This window comes from Oncorhynchus tshawytscha, unplaced genomic scaffold (genome assembly GCF_018296145.1).
Source record: "Oncorhynchus tshawytscha isolate Ot180627B unplaced genomic scaffold, Otsh_v2.0 Un_contig_6972_pilon_pilon, whole genome shotgun sequence".
Taxonomy (NCBI): domain Eukaryota; kingdom Metazoa; phylum Chordata; class Actinopteri; order Salmoniformes; family Salmonidae; genus Oncorhynchus; species Oncorhynchus tshawytscha.
The window spans coordinates 141,082-161,869 of NW_024609502.1; the positions used below are offsets into that span (position 1 = coordinate 141,082).

General features: G+C 45.1%; 1 pseudogene; it reads left to right on the forward strand.

The window, feature by feature from the left end:
- Nucleotides 1–20,535, forward strand: part of LOC121844978 — a 120,239-nt pseudogene extending 99,704 nt beyond the window's left edge.
- Nucleotides 20,536–20,788: the final 253 nt, after the last annotated feature.

Consider the following 20,788-nt stretch of genomic DNA (forward strand, 5'->3'; position numbering starts at 1 on the left):
TGGGCAGTGCGTTTGTAGTATAGCAGTATATTGTAGTTATCAGGACAGTGTGTTTGTAGTATAGCGGTATATTGTAGTTATCAGGACAGTGTGTTTGCAGTATAGCAGTATATTGTAGTTATCAGGACAGTGCGTTTGTAGTATAGCAGTATATTGTAGTTATCAGGACAGTGTGTTTGCAGTATAGCAGTATATTGTGTTATCAGGTCAGTGTGTTTGCAGTATAGCAGTATATTGTGTTATCAGGACAGTGTGTTTGCAGTATAGCAGTATATTGTGTTATCAGGACAGTGCGTTTGTAGTATAGCAGTATATTGTAGTTATCAGGACAGTGTGTTTGTAGTATAGCAGTATATTGTAGTTATCAGGACAGTGTGTTTGTAGTATAGCGGTATATTGTAGTTATCAGGACAGTGTGTTTGTAGTATAGCAGTATATTGTAGTTATCAGGACAGTGTGTTTGCAGTATAGCAGTATATTGTAGTTATCAGGACAGTGTGTTTGCAGTATAGCAGTATATTGTAGTTATCAGGACAGTGTGTTTGTAGTATAGCGGTATATTGTAGTTATCAGGACAGTGTGTTTGTAGTATAGCAGTATATTGTAGTTATCAGGACAGTGTGTTTGTAGTATAGCAGTATATTGTAGTTATCAGGACAGTGTGTTTGCAGTATAGCAGTATATTGTGTTATCAGGTCAGTGTGTTTGTAGTATAGCAGTATATTGTAGTTATCAGGACAGTGTGTTTGCAGTATAGCAGTATATTGTGTTATCAGGTCAGTGTGTTTGCAGTATAGCAGTATATTGTGTTATCAGGACAGTGTGTTTGCAGTATAGCAGTATATTGTGTTATCAGGACAGTGCGTTTGTAGTATAGCAGTATATTGTAGTTATCAGGACAGTGTGTTTGTAGTATAGCAGTATATTGTAGTTATCAGGACAGTGTGTTTGTAGTATAGCGGTATATTGTAGTTATCAGGACAGTGTGTTTGTAGTATAGCAGTATATTGTAGTTATCAGGACAGTGTGTTTGCAGTATAGCAGTATATTGTAGTTATCAGGACAGTGTGTTTGCAGTATAGCAGTATATTGTGTTATCAGGACAGTGCGTTTGTAGTATAGCAGTATATTGTAGTTATCAGGACAGTGTGTTTGTAGTATAGCAGTATATTGTAGTTATCAGGACAGTGTGTTTGTAGTATAGCAGTATATTGTAGTTATCAGGACAGTGTGTTTGTAGTATAGCAGTATATTGTAGTTATCAGGACAGTATGTTTGCAGTATAGCAGTATATTGTAGTTATCAGGACAGTGTGTTTGTAGTATAGCAGTATATTGTAGTTATCAGGACAGTGTGTTTGTAGTATAGCGGTGTATTTTAGTTATCAGGACAGTGTGTTTGCAGTATAGCAGTATATTGTGTTATCAGGACAGTGTGTTTGTAGTATAGCAGTATGTTGTAGTTATCAGGACAGTGTGTTTGCAGTATAGCAGTATATTGTAGTTATCAGGACAGTGTGTTTGCAGTATAGCAGTATATTGTGTTATCAGGTCAGTGTGTTTGCAGTATAGCAGTATATTGTGTTATCAGGACAGTGTGTTTGCAGTATAGCAGTATATTGTGTTATCAGGACAGTGTGTTTGTAGTATAGCGGTATATTGTAGTTATCAGGACAGTGTGTTTGTAGTATAGCAGTATATTGTAGTTATCAGGACAGTGCGTTTGTAGTATAGCAGTATATTGTAGTTATCAGGACAGTGTGTTTGTAGTATAGCAGTATATTGTAGTTATCAGGACAGTGTGTTTGCAGTATAGCAGTATATTGTGTTATCAGGACAGTGCGTTTGTAGTATAGCAGTATATTGTAGTTATCAGGACAGTGTGTTTGTAGTATAGCAGTATATTGTAGTTATCAGGACAGTGTGTTTGTAGTATAGCAGTATATTGTAGTTATCAGGACAGTGTGTTTGTAGTATAGCAGTATATTGTAGTTATCAGGACAGTATGTTTGCAGTATAGCAGTATATTGTAGTTATCAGGACAGTGTGTTTGTAGTATAGCAGTATATTGTAGTTATCAGGACAGTGTGTTTGTAGTATAGCGGTATATTTTAGTTATCAGGACAGTGTGTTTGCAGTATAGCAGTATATTGTGTTATCAGGACAGTGTGTTTGTAGTATAGCAGTATGTTGTAGTTATCAGGACAGTGTGTTTGCAGTATAGCAGTATATTGTAGTTATCAGGACAGTGTGTTTGCAGTATAGCAGTATATTGTGTTATCAGGTCAGTGTGTTTGCAGTATAGCAGTATATTGTGTTATCAGGACAGTGTGTTTGCAGTATAGCAGTATATTGTGTTATCAGGACAGTGTGTTTGTAGTATAGCGGTATATTGTAGTTATCAGGACAGTGTGTTTGTAGTATAGCAGTATATTGTAGTTATCAGGACAGTGTGTTTGCAGTATAGCAGTATATTGTAGTTATCAGGACAGTATGTTTGCAGTATAGCAGTATATTGTGTTATCAGGACAGTGTGTGTGTAGTATAGCAGTATATTGTAGTTATCAGGACAGTGTGTTTGCAGTATAGCGGTATATTGTGTTATCAGGACAGTGTGTTTGTAGTATAGCGGTATATTGTAGTTATCAGGACAGTGTGTTTGTAGTATAGCGGTATATTGTAGTTATCAGGACAGTGTGTTTGTAGTATAGTGGTATATTGTAGTTATCAGGACAGTGTGTTTGTAGTATAGCAGTATATTGTAGTTATCAGGATAGTGTGTTTGTAGTAAGGCAGTATATTGTGTTATCAGGACAGTGTGTTTGTAGTATAGCAGTATATTGTGTTATCAGGACAGTATGTTTGCAGTATATTGTAGTTATCAGGACAGTGTGTTTGTAGTATAGCAGTATATTGTAGTTATCAGGACAGTGTGTTTGTAGTATAGCAGTATATTGTAGTTATCAGGACAGTGTGTTTGTAGTATAGCAGTATATTGTAGTTATCAGGATAGTGTGTTTGTAGTATAGCAGTATATTGTGTTATCAGGACAGTGTGTTTATAGTATAGCGGTATATTGTAGTTATCAGGACAGTGTGTTTGTAGTATAGCAGTATATTGTGTTATCAGGACAGTGTGTTTGTAGTATAGCAGTATATTGTAGTTATCAGGACAGTGTGTTTGTAGTATAGCAGTATATTGTAGTTATCAGGATAGTGTGTTTGTAGTATAGCAGTATATTGTGTTATCAGGACAGTGTGTTTATAGTATAGCGGTATATTGTAGTTATCAGGACAGTGTGTTTGTAGTATAGCAGTATATTGTGTTATCAGGTCAGTGTGTTTGCAGTATAGCAGTATATTGTAGTTATCAGGACAGTGTGTTTGTAGTATAGCAGTATATTGTAGTTATCAGGACAGTATGTTTGCAGTATAGCAGTATATTGTAGTTATCAGGACAGTGTGTTTGTAGTATAGCAGTATATTGTAGTTATCAGGACAGTATGTTTGCAGTATAGCAGTATATTGTAGTTATCAAGACAGTGTGTTTGTAGTATAGCAGTATATTGTAGTTATCAGGACAGTGTGTTTGTAGTATAGCAGTATATTGTAGTTATCAGGACAGTGTGTTTGTAGTATAGCAGTATATTGTAGTTATCAGGATAGTGTGTTTGTAGTATAGCAGTATATTGTGTTATCAGGACAGTGTGTTTATAGTATAGCGGTATATTGTAGTTATCAGGACAGTGTGTTTGTAGTATAGCAGTATATTGTGTTATCAGGACAGTGTGTTTGCAGTATAGCAGTATATTGTAGTTATCAGGACAGTGTGTTTGTAGTATAGCAGTATATTGTAGTTATCAGGACAGTGTGTTTGTAGTATAGCAGTATATTGTGTTATCAGGTCAGTGTGTTTGCAGTATAGCAGTATATTGTGTTATCAGGACAGTGTGTTTGTAGTATATCGGTATATTGTAGTTATCAGGACAGTGTGTTTGTAGTATAGCAGTATATTGTAGTTATCAGGACAGTGTGTTTGTAGTATAGCAGTATATTGTAGTTATCAGGACAGTATGTTTGTAGTATAGCAGTATATTGTGTTATCAGGACAGTGTGTTTGTAGTATAGCAGTATATTGTAGTTATCAGGACAGTATGTTTGTAGTATAGCAGTATATTGTAGTTATCAGGACAGTGTGTTTGTAGTATAGCAGTATATTGTAGTTATCAGGACAGTGTGTTTGTAGTATAGCAGTATATTGTAGTTATCAGGACAGTATGTTTGTAGTATAGCAGTATATTGTAGTTATCATGACAGTATGTTTGTAGTATAGCACTATATTGTAGTTATCAGGACAGTGTGTTTGTAGTATAGCAGTATATTGTAGTTATCAGGACAGTGTGTTTGTAGTATAGCAGTATATTGTAGTTATCAGGACAGTGTGTTTGTAGTATAGCAGTATATTGTAGTTATCAGGACAGTGTGTTTGTAGTATAGCAGTATATTGTAGTTATCAGGACAGTGTGTTTGTAGTATAGCGGTATATTGTAGTTATCAGGACAGTGTGTTTGCAGTATAGCAGTATATTGTAGTTATCAGGTCAGTGTGTTTGTAGTATAGCGGTATATTGTAGTTATCAGGACAGTGTGTTTGTAGTATAGCAGTATATTGTAGTTATCAGAACAGTGTGTTTGTAGTATAGCAGTATATTGTGTTATCAGGACAGTGTGTTTGTAGTGTAGCAGTACATTGTAGTTATCAGGACAGTGTGTTTGTAGTATAGTGGTATATTGTAGTTATCAGGACAGTGTGTTTGTAGTATAGCAGTATATTGTAGTTATCAGGATAGTGTGTTTGTAGTATAGCAGTATATTGTGTTATCAGGACAGTGTGTTTGTAGTATAGCAGTATATTGTGTTATCAGGACAGTATGTTTGCAGTATATTGTAGTTATCAGGACAGTGTGTTTGTAGTATAGCAGTATATTGTAGTTATCAGGACAGTGTGTTTGTAGTATAGCAGTATATTGTAGTTATCAGGACAGTGTGTTTGTAGTATAGCAGTATATTGTAGTTATCAGGATAGTGTGTTTGTAGTATAGCAGTATATTGTGTTATCAGGACAGTGTGTTTATAGTATAGCGGTATATTGTAGTTATCAGGACAGTGTGTTTGTAGTATAGCAGTATATTGTGTTATCAGGACAGTGTGTTTGTAGTATAGCAGTATATTGTAGTTATCAGGACAGTGTGTTTGTAGTATAGCAGTATATTGTAGTTATCAGGATAGTGTGTTTGTAGTATAGCAGTATATTGTGTTATCAGGACAGTGTGTTTATAGTATAGCGGTATATTGTAGTTATCAGGACAGTGTGTTTGTAGTATAGCAGTATATTGTGTTATCAGGACAGTGTGTTTGCAGTATAGCAGTATATTGTAGTTATCAGGACAGTGTGTTTGTAGTATAGCAGTATATTGTAGTTATCAGGACAGTATGTTTGCAGTATAGCAGTATATTGTAGTTATCAGGACAGTGTGTTTGTAGTATAGCAGTATATTGTAGTTATCAGGACAGTATGTTTGCAGTATAGCAGTATATTGTAGTTATCAAGACAGTGTGTTTGTAGTATAGCAGTATATTGTAGTTATCAGGACAGTGTGTTTGTAGTATAGCAGTATATTGTAGTTATCAGGACAGTGTGTTTGTAGTATAGCAGTATATTGTAGTTATCAGGACAGTGTGTTTGTAGTATAGCAGTATATTGTAGTTATCAGGACAGTGTGTTTGTAGTATAGCAGTATATTGTAGTTATCAGGACAGTGTGTTTGTAGTATAGCGGTATATTGTAGTTATCAGGACAGTGTGTTTGCAGTATAGCAGTATATTGTAGTTTTCAGGTCAGTGTGTTTGTAGTATAGCGGTATATTGTAGTTATCAGGACAGTGTGTTTGTAGTATAGCAGTATATTGTAGTTATCAGGACAGTGTGTTTGTAGTATAGCAGTATATTGTAGTTATCAGAACAGTGTGTTTGTAGTATAGCAGTATATTGTGTTATCAGGACAGTGTGTTTGTAGTGTAGCAGTACATTGTAGTTATCAGGACAGTGTGTTTGTAGTATAGCAGTATATTGTAGTTATCAGGACAGTGTGTTTGTAGTATAGCGGTATATTGTAGTTATCAGGACAGTGTGTTTGTAGTATAGCAGTATATTGTAGTTATCAGGATAGTGTGTTTGTAGTATAGCAGTATATTGTAGTTATCAGGACAGTGTGTTTGTAGTATAGCAGTATATTGTAGTTTTCAGGACAGTGTGTTTGCAGTATAGCAGTATATTGTAGTTATCAGGACAGTGTGTTTGTAGTATAGCAGTATATTGTAGTTATCAGGACAGTGTGTTTGTAGTTTCCCATGCTCGTTCTATGAACCAACACTGTACACCTGGCGACCGTGTCACCGTGCACTGCGCCCGGCACGCCACAGGAGCCACTAGTGCTCGATGGGACAAGGACATCCCTGCCGGCCAAACCCTCCCTAACCCGGACTACGCAGGGCTAATTGTGCGCCGCCCCATGGGTCTCCAGCTGCAACAGAACTTGGACTTGAACCCAGAATCTCTAGTGGCTAACAGCTAGCACTGGGATGCAGTGTCTTAGACCACGGCGCCACTCGGGAGGCCTGAACCTGTGTTATTACTTAAACATGCTCTTGGTTCCAGCTCCCTTCAATAATTCACGTCTTGTCCCTGTCTAAAGGGACACGTCGTATAGGCTGAAAGCTCTTCTGGTTTTCAAGCATAATGACAATACTTTGGAGACTGGGAGAAGAAAAAAAATAGTGGATATTTTGGAAAGAACAGTATTGTCGTTCGAGTTTACAGGCCCACAGGACCCTGTATTTATCTATTTAGGAGACTTTGTTTTTTACAAGGATATGTTTTAGAAATTACAATTACGTCTTTACTAACCACTACTTATTTTGGAATGTGCATTTCTCTGTCCCAAGTATTGTTAAAGATTATGATGCTGTAGTTTGAATGTGCATCATGCTGATCATAAGATTGCGTGTTGGTGATACGAGCATGTTGTGTTATAAGTCACATAGTGATGTTGTGTTATAAGTCACATAGTGATGTTGTGTCATAAGTCACATAGTGATGTTGTGTTATAAGTCACATAGTGGTGTTGTGTCATAAGTCACATAGTGATGTTGTGTCATAAGTCACATAGTGATGTTGTGTCATAAGTCACATAGTGATGTTGTGTTATAAGTCACATAGTGATGTTGTGTTATAAGTCACATAGTGATGTTGTGTCATAAGTCACATAGTGATGTTGTGTTATAAGTCACATAGTGATGTTGTGTTATAAGTCACATAGTGATGTTGTGTTATAAGTCACATAGTGATGTTGTGTTATAAGTCACATAGTGATGTTGTGTCGTAAGTCACATAGTGATGTTGTGTTATAAGTCACATAGTGATGTTGTGTTATAAGTCACATAGTGATGTTGTGTTATAAGTCACATAGTGATGTTGTGTCATAAGTCACATAGTGATGTTGTGTTATAAGTCACATAGTGATGTTGTGTCATAAGTCACATAGTGATGTTGTGTTATAAGTCACATAGTGATGTTGTGTCGTAAGTCACATAGTGATGTTGTGTTATAAGTCACTTAGTGATGTTGTGTTATAAGTCACTTAGTGATGTTGTGTTATAAGTCACATAGTGATGTTGTGTTATAAGTCACATAGTGATGTTGTGTTATAAGTCACATAGTGATGTTGTGTTATAAGTCACATAGTGATGTTGTGTTATAAGTCACATAGTGATGTTGTGTCATAAGTCACATAGTGATGTTGTGTTATAAGTCACATAGTGAAGTTGTGTTATAAGTCACATAGTGATGTTGTGTTATAAGTCACATAGTGATGTTGTTTTATAAGTCACATAGTGATGTTGTGTTATAAGTCACATAGTGATGTTGTGTTATAAGTCACATAGTGATGTTGTGTTATAAGTCAGACTTGGTTTTGGAACAGGGAGTGTGAATAAGTCAGACTTGATGTTGGAACAGGGAGTGTGAATAAGTCAGCCTTGTTAACTTGTCAGGTCTGTATCTCCTGGTCTCTATAACAGTCTGTATCTCCAGGTCTCTATAACAGTCTGTATCTCTAGGTCTCTATAACAGTCTGTATCTCTAGGTCTCTATAACATTCTGTATCTCTAGGTCTCTATAACAGTCTGTATCTCTAGGTCTCTATAACAGTCTGTATCTCTAGGTCTCTATAACAGTCTGTATCTCTAGGTCTCTATAACAGTCTGTATCTCTCTCCAGGTCTGTATAACAGTGTGGACAGTTGGATGATTGTCCCCAACATCAAGCAGAACCACTACACGGTGCACGGCCTGCAGAGTGGAACACGTTATGTCTTCTTTGTCAAGGCAATCAACCAGGCAGGCAGCCGCAACAGCGACCCAGCCCGCCTCAAAACCAACAGTAAGTCCCCCAGTCCTCTATCCCTTCATCAAAACCAACAATAAGTCCCCCAGTCCTCTATCCCTTCAGTCTGCCTCAAAACCAACAGTAAGTCCCCCAGTCCTCTATCCCTTCAGTCTGCCTCAAAACCAACAGTAAGTCCCCCAGTCCTGTGGTCGTGCCATACCCCCCAGGCTCCCGGCCCTCCAGACCCTGCCTTCCCAGTTGCTTGGCCCAGCCCGAGGCTCTTTTCTCTCTGGGTAGACACACTGGCCCCCCGGCCTCTAATTAGACCAGTGGTGGAAAAAGTACCCAATTTTCATACTTGAGCAAAAATACTACTTGAATGAAAGTCTAAAAGTAGTTGGTTTTAAATATACTTAAGTATCAACACTAAAAGTACAAATAATTTAAAATTCATTATGCAAACCAGGCATTTGGGATGACGAGGAATGTTCTTTTGATAAGTGTATGAATTGGACCATTTTCTGTCCCGCTAAGCATACAAAATGTAACGAGTACTTTTGGGTGTCAGGGAAAATGTATGGAGTAAAAAGTACATCATTTTCTTAAGGAATGTCGTGAAGTAAAAGTAAAAGTTGTCAAAAATATAAATAGCCAATTAAAGTAAAGTACAGATACCCCCCAAAACTACTTAAGTAATACTTTAAAGTATTTTTACTTAAGTACTTTACACCACTGAATTAGACCAGTTCTTCCAGACATTAGATAACAGCCACTGGCTAGATAGATGAGAGAAAAGGCTTTATTGGTATGCAATACTTGGACCGACGCCACCCAACCAGCGATAATGACTCCATTAGACCCATCACTCACTTTCCCTCCCTCCCTCCCTCCTTCCTTCCCTCCCTCCCTACCTCCCTCCCTCTCGCCCTCCTTCTCTCTCTCTCCCCCTCTCTCTCTCTCTCTCCCTCCCCTCTCTCTCTCTCTCTCTCCCTCTCTCTCTATCTCTCCTCTCTCTCCCTCTCTCTCTCTCTCTCTCTCTCTCTCTCTCTCTCTTTATCCCTCCCTCCCCTCTCTCTCTCTCTCTCTCTCTCTCTCTCTCTCTTTATCCCTCCCTCCCTCTCTCTCTCTCTCTCTCTTTATCCCTCCCTCCCTTTCTCTTTCTCTCTCACCCTCCCTCCCTCCTGATCACACGGTAAATTGGCTAATGTCATGATTTCTCCCTCCTCACACCTCTACAGCCCTGCCTGTCTGCCTCTCTCTCGCTCAGGGCTTCAATTACTTACAAATGCCCTGTTACAGCCGGATAGGCGCTGACAGCATTCAAATGGATTATTGCATCAGAGAGGCTATGGAGTCACCCGGGGGAGGTTTAGAGGTGAAACACAGGGTATCTGGAGCTAGCAGTGAGTTAGCTTGTCTTCCCTTTCTCATTCCTCCTTCCCTCTCTCATCCCTCCTTCCCTCTCTCATCCCTCTATTCTCTGTCGGTGGAGCCGTAGGCTGCCAGATGTTTATCACTGGGCCCAGCAGCTAGGCTAAGCTCACACACACACACACTGTCTCGCTGTTTCTCCCGTCATGGTGCCTACTGGCCGGCACCCGCAGCATCAGCATCAGCCAAGTTGTGGTATGCAGTCCTCTGTCTTTCCTCTCTCCTCCCCTTCTCTCCTCTCTCCTTCTCTCCTGTCCTCTCTCTCCTTCTCTCCTCTCCCCCTCTCTCCTCTCTCCTCCTCTCCTGTCCCCTCCCCTCCCCTTCTCTCCTCCTCTCCTATCCACTCCCCTTCTCTTCTCTCTCCTCCTCTCCTGTCCCCTCCACTTCTCTCCTGTCCCATCCCCTTCTCTCCTCTCTTCTGTCCTCTCCCCCTTCTCTCCTCCTCTCCTGTCCTCTCCCCTTCTCTCCTCTCTCCTCCTCTCCTGTCCCCTCCCCTTCTCTCCTCCTCTCCTATCCACTCCCCTTTTCTTCTCTCTCCTCCTCTCCTGTCCCTCCCCTTCTCTCCTCTATCCTCCTCTCCTGTCCCCTTCTCTCCTCTCTCCTCCTCTCCTATCCACTCCCTTCTCTCCTCTATCCTCCTCTCCTGTCCCCTCCCCTTCTCTCCTCCTCTCCTATCCTCTCCCCTTCTCTCCTCTGTCCTCCTCTCCTGTCCCCTCCCCTTCTCGGCTCCTCTCCTCTCCTATCCTCTCCCCTTCACTTCTCCTCTCCTGTGCCCTCCCCTTCTGTCCTCCTCTCCTGTCCCCTCCCCTTCTCTCCTCCTCTCCTATCCTCTCTCCTTCTCTCCTCTCTCTCTCTCCTCTCCTGTCCCCTCCCCTTTTCTCCTATCCTCTCCCCTTCTCTCCTCTGTCCTCCTCTCCTGTCCCCTCCCCTTCTCTCCTCCTCTCCTATCCTCTCCCCCTCTCTCCTCTCTCCTCCTCTCCTGTCCCCTCCCCTTCTGTCCTCCTCTCCTGTCCCCTCCCCTTCTCTCCTCCTCTCCTATCCTCTCTCCTTCTCTCTCTCTCCTCCTCTCCTGTCCCCTCCCCTCTTCTCCTATCCTCTCCCCTTCCTCTCTCCTCTCTCCTGCTCTCCTGTCCCCTCCCCTTCTCTCCTCCTCTCCTATCCTCTCCCCTTCTCTCCTCTCTCCTCCTCTCCTGTCCCCTCCCCTTCTGTCCTCTCTCCTCTCGTGTCCCCTCCCCCTCCTCTCTCTTCCTTTCCTTTCTCCTCCTCTCCTGTCCTCTTCTCTCCTCCTCTCTTCTCTCCTCCTCTCTCTTCCTCTTCTCTTCTTTTTCCTCATCTCCTGTCCCCTCCACTCCTCTCTCCCTCTTCCTCTCCCTCCTCTCTCCTTCCTCTCCCCCTCCCCTCCCTCCCCCCCGACCCCTCCCCTCTCCTCTTGTACCAACTGAGCCACTACACTCCCACTCACTGTCATTCATTCCCTCTCTCCTTCTCTCCTGTCCCATCCCCTTCTCTCCTCCTCCTCTCCTGTCCCCTCCACTTCTCTCCTCCTCTCCTATCCAATCCCCTTCTCTCTCCTCCTCTCCTGTCCCCTCCCCTTCTCTCCTCTATCCTCCTCTCCTGTCCCCTCCCCTTCTCTCCTCCTCTCCTATCCTCTCCCCTCTCTCTCCTCTCTCCTCCTCTCCTATCCTCTCCCCTTCTCTTCTCCTCTCCTGTCCCCTCCCCCTTCTCTCCTCCTCTCCTATCCTCTCCCCTTCTCTCCTCTGTCCTCCTCTCCTGTCCCCTCCCTTCTCTCCTCCTCTCCTATCCTCTCTCCTTCTCTCCTCTCTCCTCCTCTCCTGTCCCCTCCCCTTCTCTCCTCCTCTCATATCCTTTCCCCTTCTCTCCTCTCTCCTCCTCCTCCTGTCCCCTCCCCTTCTGTCCTCTCCTCCTCTCGTGTCCCCTCCCCCTCCTCTCTCTTCCTTTCCTTTCTCCTCCTCTCCTGTCCTCTTCTCTCCTCCTCTCTCCTCTCCTCCTCTCTCTTCCTCTTCTCTTCTTTTCCTCATCTCCTGTCCCCTCCCCTCCTCTCTCTTCCTCTCCCCTCCTCTCTCTTCCTCTCCTCCCTCCCCCCGACCCCTCCCCTCTCCTCTTGTACCAACTGAGCCACTGCACTCCCACTCACTGTCATTCATTCCCTTTAGATATATAGAGATGAATAGATCTGTATAGCAGCATGTCCTCCCCTCTAGCTCTCAGGTTTATCCTCTTCATTATTGGAATCAGCCAGCTAGCATAATAACACAACAGAACCTGTAGATGCACCAAAGGGTAGCTCTCTCTCTCTCTCTCTCTCTCTCTCTCTCTCTCTTTATTTCTCTCTCTCTCTCTTTATTTCTCTCTCTCTCTTTATTTCTCTCTCTCTCTTTATTTCTTCTCTCTCTCTCTCAATTTAATTCAAAGGTCTTTATTGGCATGGAAAAACATATGTTAGCATTGCCAAAGCAAGTTAAATAGATAATAAACAAAAGTGAAATAAACAATATAAAGTGAACAGTAAACATTACACTCACAAAAGTTCCAAGGGATTAGAGACATTTCAAAGGTCATATTATGACCATATACACTGCATTCAGAAAGTATTCAGACCCCTTGACTTTTTCCACATTTTGTTACGTTACAACCTTATTCTAAAATGTATTAAATCGCTTTTTTTCCTCATCAATCTACACACAATACCCCATAATGACATCACAATACCCCATAATGACATCACAATACCCCATAATGACATCACAATACCCCATAATGACATCACAGTACCCCATAATGACATCACAATACCCCAGTACCCCATAATGACAAAGCAAATGTCCAAATTTTTTTATTTGTGCAAATGTACTAAACAGGTAAAACTGAAATATTACATTTACGTAAGTATTCAGACCCTTTACTCAGTACTTTGTTGAAGCACCTTTGGCAGAGATTACAGCGTTTAGTCTTCTTGAGTATGACGCTACAAGTTTGGCACACCGGTATTTGGGGAGTTTCTCCCATTCTTCTCTGCAGATCCTCTCAAGCTCTGTCAGGTTGGATGGGGAGCATCGCTGCACAGTTAATTTCAGGTCTCTCCAGAGATGTTCGATCAGGTTCAAGTCCGGGCTCTGGCTGGGCCACTCAAAGACATTCAGAGACTTGTCCCGAATACAATACACTCCTGTGTTGTATTGGCTGTGTGCTTAGGGTCGTTGTCTTGTTGGAAGGCGAACCTTCACCTCAGTCTGAGGTCCTGAGTGCTCTGGAGCAGGTTTTTATCAAGGATCTCTCTATACTTTGCTACGTTCATCTTTCCTCGATCCTGACTAGTTTCCCAGTCCCTGCCTCTGAAAAACATCCCCAAAGCATGATGCTGTCACCACCATGCTTCACCGTAAGGATGGTGCCAGGTTCCTCCAGACATGATGCTTGGCATCCAGGCCAAAGAGTTCATGGTTTCATCAGACCAGAGAATCTTGTTTCTCGTGGTTTGAGAGTCCTTAAGGTGCCTTTTGGCAAACTCCAAGCAGGCTGCCATGTGCCTTTTACTAAGGAGTGGCTTCCATCGGGCCACTCTACCATAAAGGCCTGATTGGTGGAGTGATGCAGAGATGGTTCTCCTTCTGGAAGGTTCTCCCATCTCCAGAGCTCTGTCAGAATGACCATCGGTTTCATGGTCACCTCCTTGACCAAGGCACTTCTCCCCCGATTGCTCAGTTTGGCCAGGTAGCCACCTCTAGGAAGAGTCTCTAGTTGGTTCCAAACGTCTTCCCTTTAAGAATCATGGAGGACACTGTGTTCTTGGGGACATTCAATTTTACAGAAATGTTTTGATTCCCTTCCCCAGATCTGTGCCTCGACACAATCCTGTCTCGGAGCTCTACGGACAATTGTTCAACCTCTGGCTTGGTTTTTGCTCTGACATGCACTGTCAACTGTGTGACCTTATATAGACAGGTGTGTGCTTTTCCAAATCATGTCCAATCAATTGAATTTACCACAGGTGGACTCCAAGTTGTAGAAATATCTCAAAGATGATCAATGGAAACAGGATGCACCTGAGCTCAATTTTGAGTCTCATAGCAAAGAGACTGAATACTTATGTAAATAAGCTATTTCTGTTTTTATTTTTTATGTCTGAAAACCTGTTTTCGCTTTGTCATTTTGAGGTAATGTGTGTAGATTAATGAGGGGAACATTTTTATTTAAACCATTTTAGAGTAATGTGAAAACAGTCAAGGGGTCTGAACACTTTCCAGATGCACTGTAGGTATAGTTTTTTGTTTGCTCTAGGGCAACTGTGTCTAGATGGAATTTGTATTTTGTGGTCCTGGCAACTGGACCCCTTTTCTCTGGAATTAGTCTACACAGAAGAAGCTCTTCACTAGCATGTCGTAGAGGTGGAGAGAAAATGAGTCAAGACAACAACAATCAACAGACATTCATGGTGTTTGGTTTGGATGTGTTTGGTTTGGATGTGTTTGGTTTGGATGTGTTTGGTTTGGATGTGTTTGGTTTGGATGTGTTTGGTTTGGATGTGTTTTGGTTTGGGATGTGTTTGGTTTGGGATGTGTTTGGTTTGGATGTGTTTGGTTTGGATGTTTGTTTGGTTTGGGATGTGTTTGGTTTGGATGTGTTTGGTTTTGGTTTTTGGATGTTTGGTTTTGTGTTTGGTCCCCCTCCTCAAGCACACAGCGAGCAGCCATTGAGACGAAGCGCTGAAGCTTTTAAGTACCACAGGATGAGTTTTAGTGAAAGCCTGAAACCTCAGCAGTAAGTTGTTAAAACTTCCTCCACTTTGCAAAAAACACTGTGAAATAAATTAGAACATAAATGCTGTACTCTGGATGGATAAACTGTACATAGAACAAGCTGTTATCTACACTATTACACAGGAATCATTTAAGACACCAAGCTGTTATCTACACTATTACACAGGAATCATTTAAGACACCAAGCTGTTATCTACACTATTACACAGGAATCATTTAAGACTATTAGACAAATATAATCACTTGTTCTTAAAAAGGCCTTGACTTCACATTGACAAGCTCGGATATTCACCATCATTTTCAGTAGAAGAAAGGTTCATACATGAATAATACTGGTGGATGGAGAAGATGGAGGGATATATAGGGAGGAGGAGATGAAGGGTAGAGGAGGAGATGGAAGCGGAGGAGATGGAAGAGGAGGATGGACATATAGGGAAGAGGAGGAGATGGAGGGTAGAGGAGGAGATGGAGGGATATATAGGGAGGAGGAGATGGAGGGTAGAGGAGGAGATGGAGGAGGAGGAGATGGAGGGATATATAGGGAGGAGGAGATGGAGGGTAGAGGAGGAGATGGAGGGATATATAGGGAGGAGGAGATGGAAGAGGAGAAGATGGAGGGTAGAGGAGGAGATGGAAGAGGAGGAGATGGAAGAGGAGGATGGACATATAGGGAAGAGGAGGAGATGGAGGGTAGAGGAGGAGATGGAAGAGGAGATGGAAGAGGAGGATGGACATATAGGGAAGAGGAGGAGATGGAGGGTAGAGGAGGAGATGGAAGAGGAGATGGAAGAGGAGGATGGACATATAGGGAAGAGGAGGAGATGGAGGGTAGAGGAGGAGAGATGGAGGAGGAGGAGGAGATGGAGGGATATATAGGGAGGAGGAGATGGAAGAGGAGGAGATGGAGGGTAGAGGAGGAGATGGAAGAGGAGGATGGACATATAGGGAAGAGGAGGAGATGGAGGGTAGAGGAGGAGATGGAGGGTAGAGGAGGAGATGGAGGGATATATAGGGAGGGAGGAGATGGAAGAGGAGGAGATGGAGGGTAGAGGAGGAGATGGAAGAGGAGGAGATGGAAGAGGAGGATGGACATATAGGGAAGAGGAGGAGATGGAGGGTAGAGGAGGAGATGGAGGAGGAGGAGGAGATGGAGGGATATATAGGGAGGAGGAGATGGAGGGTAGAGGAGGAGATGGAGGAGGAGATGAGGGATATATAGGGAGGAGGAGATGGAAGAGAAGGAGATGGAGGGTAGAGGAGGAGATGGAAGAGGAGAATGGACATATAGGGAAGAGGAGGAGATGGAGGAGGAGATGGAGGGATATATAGGGAGGAGGAGATGGAGGGTAGAGGAGGAGATGGAGGGTAGAGGAGGAGATGGAAGAGGAGGATGGACATATAGGGAAGAGGAGGAGATGGAGGGTAGAGGAGGAGATGGAAGAGGAGATGGAAGAGGAGGATGGACATATAGGGAAGAGGAGGAGATGGAGGGTAGAGGAGGAGATGGAGGAGGAGGAGGAGATGGAGGGATATATAGGGAGGTGGAGGAGGAGGAGATGGAGGGATATATAGGGAGGTGGAGGAGGCGATGGAAGAGGAGTAGGGTGGAGGTGGGGGTTGAGGGATGCAGAAGGAGGGGGAGGTGGGGGTTGAGGGATGCAGAAGGAGGGGGAGGTGGGGGTTGAGGGATGCAGAAGGAGGGGGAGGTGGGGGTTGAGGGATGCAGAAGGAGGGTGGAGGTGGGGGTTGAGGGATGCAGAAGGAGGGTGGAGGTGGGGGTTGAGGGATGCAGAAGGAGGGGGAGGTGGGGGTTGAGGGATGCAGAAGGAGGGGGAGGTGGGGGTTGAGGGATGCAGGGGAGAGGGGAGGTGGGGGTTGAGGGATGCAGAAGGAGGGTGGAGGTGGGGCTTCCCCTGGCCTGGTAGACCTTGTTCTCTGGGGCAGTGTCCTTTCTGCTTGTCTCTCTGACCCTCAGCCTGCAGCCAAGGCACATAATCCCACCTCTCCTTCATCTTCTCCATGACATCTGTCCATCTCTCTGTCTGTGTGTCCCGAGGGTAGAGTTGTCATTTAGTCCAGGTGTCTCTCTCTCTCTCTCTCTCTCTCCCTCTCTCTCTCTCCCTCCTGTAGCAGGGAGCGTGATAGTGTCAACAAGCCTCCCTCTCCTTGCCTCTGACAGGTTTACTCCAGCACATAATCCCAAACACTGTACTCATAACGTGTGTGTGTGCTTTTGAAATGCATTTCCATAATTTCCCTTCCTCCGATAGCCACAGCGCTTTAGATACACATACATAACCCCACTCAGAACGGGTACGCAGCTGACACAGAAACACATTGTTCCGGTTTCATTCCGACTCCTCAGTGTCTCAACAATACACAGACACTAAGAGAACGGTGAGCATCAGTGAAGAAATGTCTAATCCTAGTTGTGAGAAAATCCCATCTCTGTATCTCAAATAGTTGTATTAATTATTAGACCATTGACCAGGGCCCATTGACCAGGGCCCATAGCCCAGGGCCCATTGACCAGGGCCCATTGACCAGGGCCCATAGACCAGGGCCCATAGCCCAGGGCCCATAGCCCAGGGCCCATAGCCCAGGGCCCATAGACCAGGGCCCATTGACCAGGGCCCATTGACCAGGGCCCATAGACCAGGGCCCATAGACCAGGGCACATTGACCAGGGCCCATAGCCCAGGGCCCATAGACCAGGGCCCATAGACCAGGGCCCATTGACTAGGGCCCATTGACTAGGGCCCATAGCCCAGGGCCCATAGCCCAGGGCCCATTGACCAGGGCCCATTGACCAGGGCCCATTGACCAGGGCCCATAGCCCAGGGCCCATAGACCAGGGCCCATAGACCAGGGCCCATAGACCAGGGCCCATTGACCTTGGTCCATTGACCAGGGCCCATAGACCAGGGCCCATAGACCAGGGCACATTGACCAGGCCCATAGACCAGGGCCCATAGACCAGGCCCATTGACCAGGGCCCATAGACCAGGGCCCATTGACCATGGCCCATTGACCAGGGCCCATTGACCAGGGCCCATTGACCAGGGCCCATAGACCAGGGCCCATAGACCAGGGCCCATTGACCAGGGCCCATTGACCAGGGCCCATTGGGTTCAAAGGTATATAGTGAATAGGGTGACATTTGGGTTGCACACCTGGTCTCAGTGGTAAAATGATGGAATCTTTTTAAAAGGTGGTGATGCCGTTAAGTGACACCTTGGCTCTGTCTGTGTCCCGGGCCCCTGTAGGAATTCACTGGTAATGAGAGATGCTGTGAGTGTCTGTGTCCCGGGCCCCTGTAGGAATTCACTGGTAATGAGAGAGATGCTGTGTGTGTGTGTGTCCCAGGCCCCTGTAGGAATACACTGGTAATGAGAGAGATGCTGTGAGTGTGTGTGTCCGGGCCCCTGTAGGAATACACTGGTAATGAGAGAGATGCTGTGTGTGTGTGTGTGTGTGTGTGTGTGTGTGTGTGTGTGTGTGTGTGTGTGTGTGTGTGTGTGTCCCGGGCCCCTGTAGGAATACACTGGTAATGAGAGAGATGCTGTGAGTGTGTGTGTGTGTGTGTGTGTGTGATGACTTGTTTCTGGTTTCTTGATTGTCACATGTGTGTGTGTGCGTCAGTGTACCCGCCTGTGTGTGCGTTTGTCCTCTGTCAACCCGTCACGTGCAGCGGCTTCAGTCCCCTCCTCTCCTCAGCCAGCCAGCCAGACCAACAGTCCCCTCCTCTCCTCAGCCAGCCAGCCAGCCAGACCAACAGTCCCCTCCTCTCCTCAGCCAGCCAGCCAGACCAACAGTCCCCTCCTCTCCTCAGCCAGCCAGCCAGACCAACAGTCCCCTCCTCTCCTCAGCCAGCCAGCCAGACCAACAGTCCCCTCCTCTCCTCAGCCAGCCAGCCAGACCAACAGTCCCCTCCTCTCCTCAGCCAGCCAGCCAGACCAACAGTCCCCTCCCTCTCCTCAGCCAGCCAGCCAGCCAGCCAGACCAACAGTCCCCTCCTCTCCTCAGCCAGCCAGCCAGACCAACAGTCCCCTCCTCTCCTCAGCCAGCCAGCCAGACCAACAGTCCCCTCCTCTCCTCAGCCAGCCAGCCAGCCAGACCAACAGTCCCCTCCTCTCCTCAGCCAGCCAGCCAGCCAGACCAACAGTCCCCTCCTCTCCTCAGCCAGCCAGCCAGCCAGACAGACCAACAGTCCCCTCCTCTCCCAGCCAGACCCAGCCAGCCAGCCAGACCAACAGTCCCCTCCTCTCCTCAGCCAGCCAGCCAGCCAGACAGACCAACAAAGTCCCCTCCTCTCCTCAGCCAGCCAGCCAGCCAGACAGACCAACAGTCCCCTCCTCTCCTCAGCCAGCCAGCCAGCCAGACAGACCAACAGTCCCCTCCTCTCCTCAGCCAGCCAGCCAGCCAGCCAGACAGACCAACAGTCCCCAGGAAATGTGTGACAGAGCCAGTGTGTGTGTGTGTGTGTGTGTGTTTGAACATGTCTGCGCTCGCAGCGATAAGCAGATCAAAAGCAGAGAATCTTTTCATGTAATTGGCTTCCAGAAGCACAGTGCCAAAGCATCTCATATCCGTCCGCAGTAACACTCACTCTGAAAAGGAGATTATTGGGCAGGCAGGGAGGGAGGAGAGAGAGAATGGAGGAGATGGAGGGAGCTTCATTGTTGCTCATTAAAGCCCAGTAAGACGAGGAGGAGAAGGAGACGGGAGGTGTCAGAGATAAATGTCAGGTTGTCCAAGGCCAAGGGTCTCGTTAGAGATGTGTAAATGTTATGTTCCCTGTCATAAAACTCACAGCATTATTCACAATATCCTAGTTTTGATGTTCATCTCAGACACTTGACCTGACGCCGATTGTCCCGCCTGTCTTTCTTCTGCTGCTGATGTCAAATGATGATGTGTGCTAAACCTAGAGAACCTCTGTGAAGCTAAACGGCTCTCCTCCAATCTCTCCACCTCAGGTCAGCCTTTTAAGCTTGACCCGAAGACGGCCCACAAGAAGCTGCGTCTGTCCAACGACTGCCTGACCATGGAGAAAGATGAGAGCTCCCTGAAGAAGAGCCACACTCCAGAACGTTTCAGCAGCACGGGTTCGTACGGAGCAGCGGGATCCGTCTTCATGGACAGCGGCTGTCACTACTGGGAGGTGTTGCTGGGCGCCTCCACCTGGTGAGTTGGCTTTTTGATAATACTGTTCACAGATTCAAGCAGAAACACTTTATTTACCTCCATTGATCATTTAATATCCACTATAGTAGTGGAATAATCTTTTATCGATACAAAATAGGAACAATTCTAAAATGTTGTATTTTCTACACTTTTGATTTCTTCTCTACAATAATGACAAAAGACGTGTGAACTTATAGTTTTCACTGAACGTTCCAAACCCCAGTCAATGACTGGCCCCTTCCTAACGCTCTGTTATCCCTCTGACAGGTACGCTGTGGGCGTGGCTTACAAGTCAGCCCCTAAGAACGAGTGGAGTGGAAAGAACTCGTCCTCCTGGGTGTTTTCCGCTGTAACAACAACTTCATGGTGCGTCACAATGGCAAGGAGATGCTGGTGGAGGCCAGCCACCAGCTCAGACGTCTGGGAGTCCTTCTGGACTACGACAACAACTCCCTGTCCTTCTACGACGCCATGAACTCCCAACACCTGCACACCTTCGAGGTCAGCTTCCTGCTCCCCGTGGCGCCCACCTTCATGATCTGGAACAAGTCGGTGATGATCCTGTCGGGGCTTCCTGTGCCGGACTTTGTGGACTGCCCTGAGGAACACCAGGAGGGGATGACGACACTGTGTCGACAGCAGGAGTCACCCTACGTGTCGGGTATGAAGGGCTGTCACTGAGACCGGGACTGGGGCTGCGACTGCCTGTTGTCACAGAGACGGCTGAGATTGGGGTCGTTGTCACGGAGACCGATGAGGGCTTGGACTGGACTCACTGGACTGGGCTGGGTTTGTGGGCCAATGGGGTAGAATCTTCCTCATCCTCTGCTTCCTCCTTCCTCATTTTCCCCAGCTCTCCTTTCTCGTCGTGGATGGTTTCAGTCCTACTACTTGTCTCAGTGTGAGGATGCGTTTTATTGTTTATGATATTTACAAACCATCACAGAAGC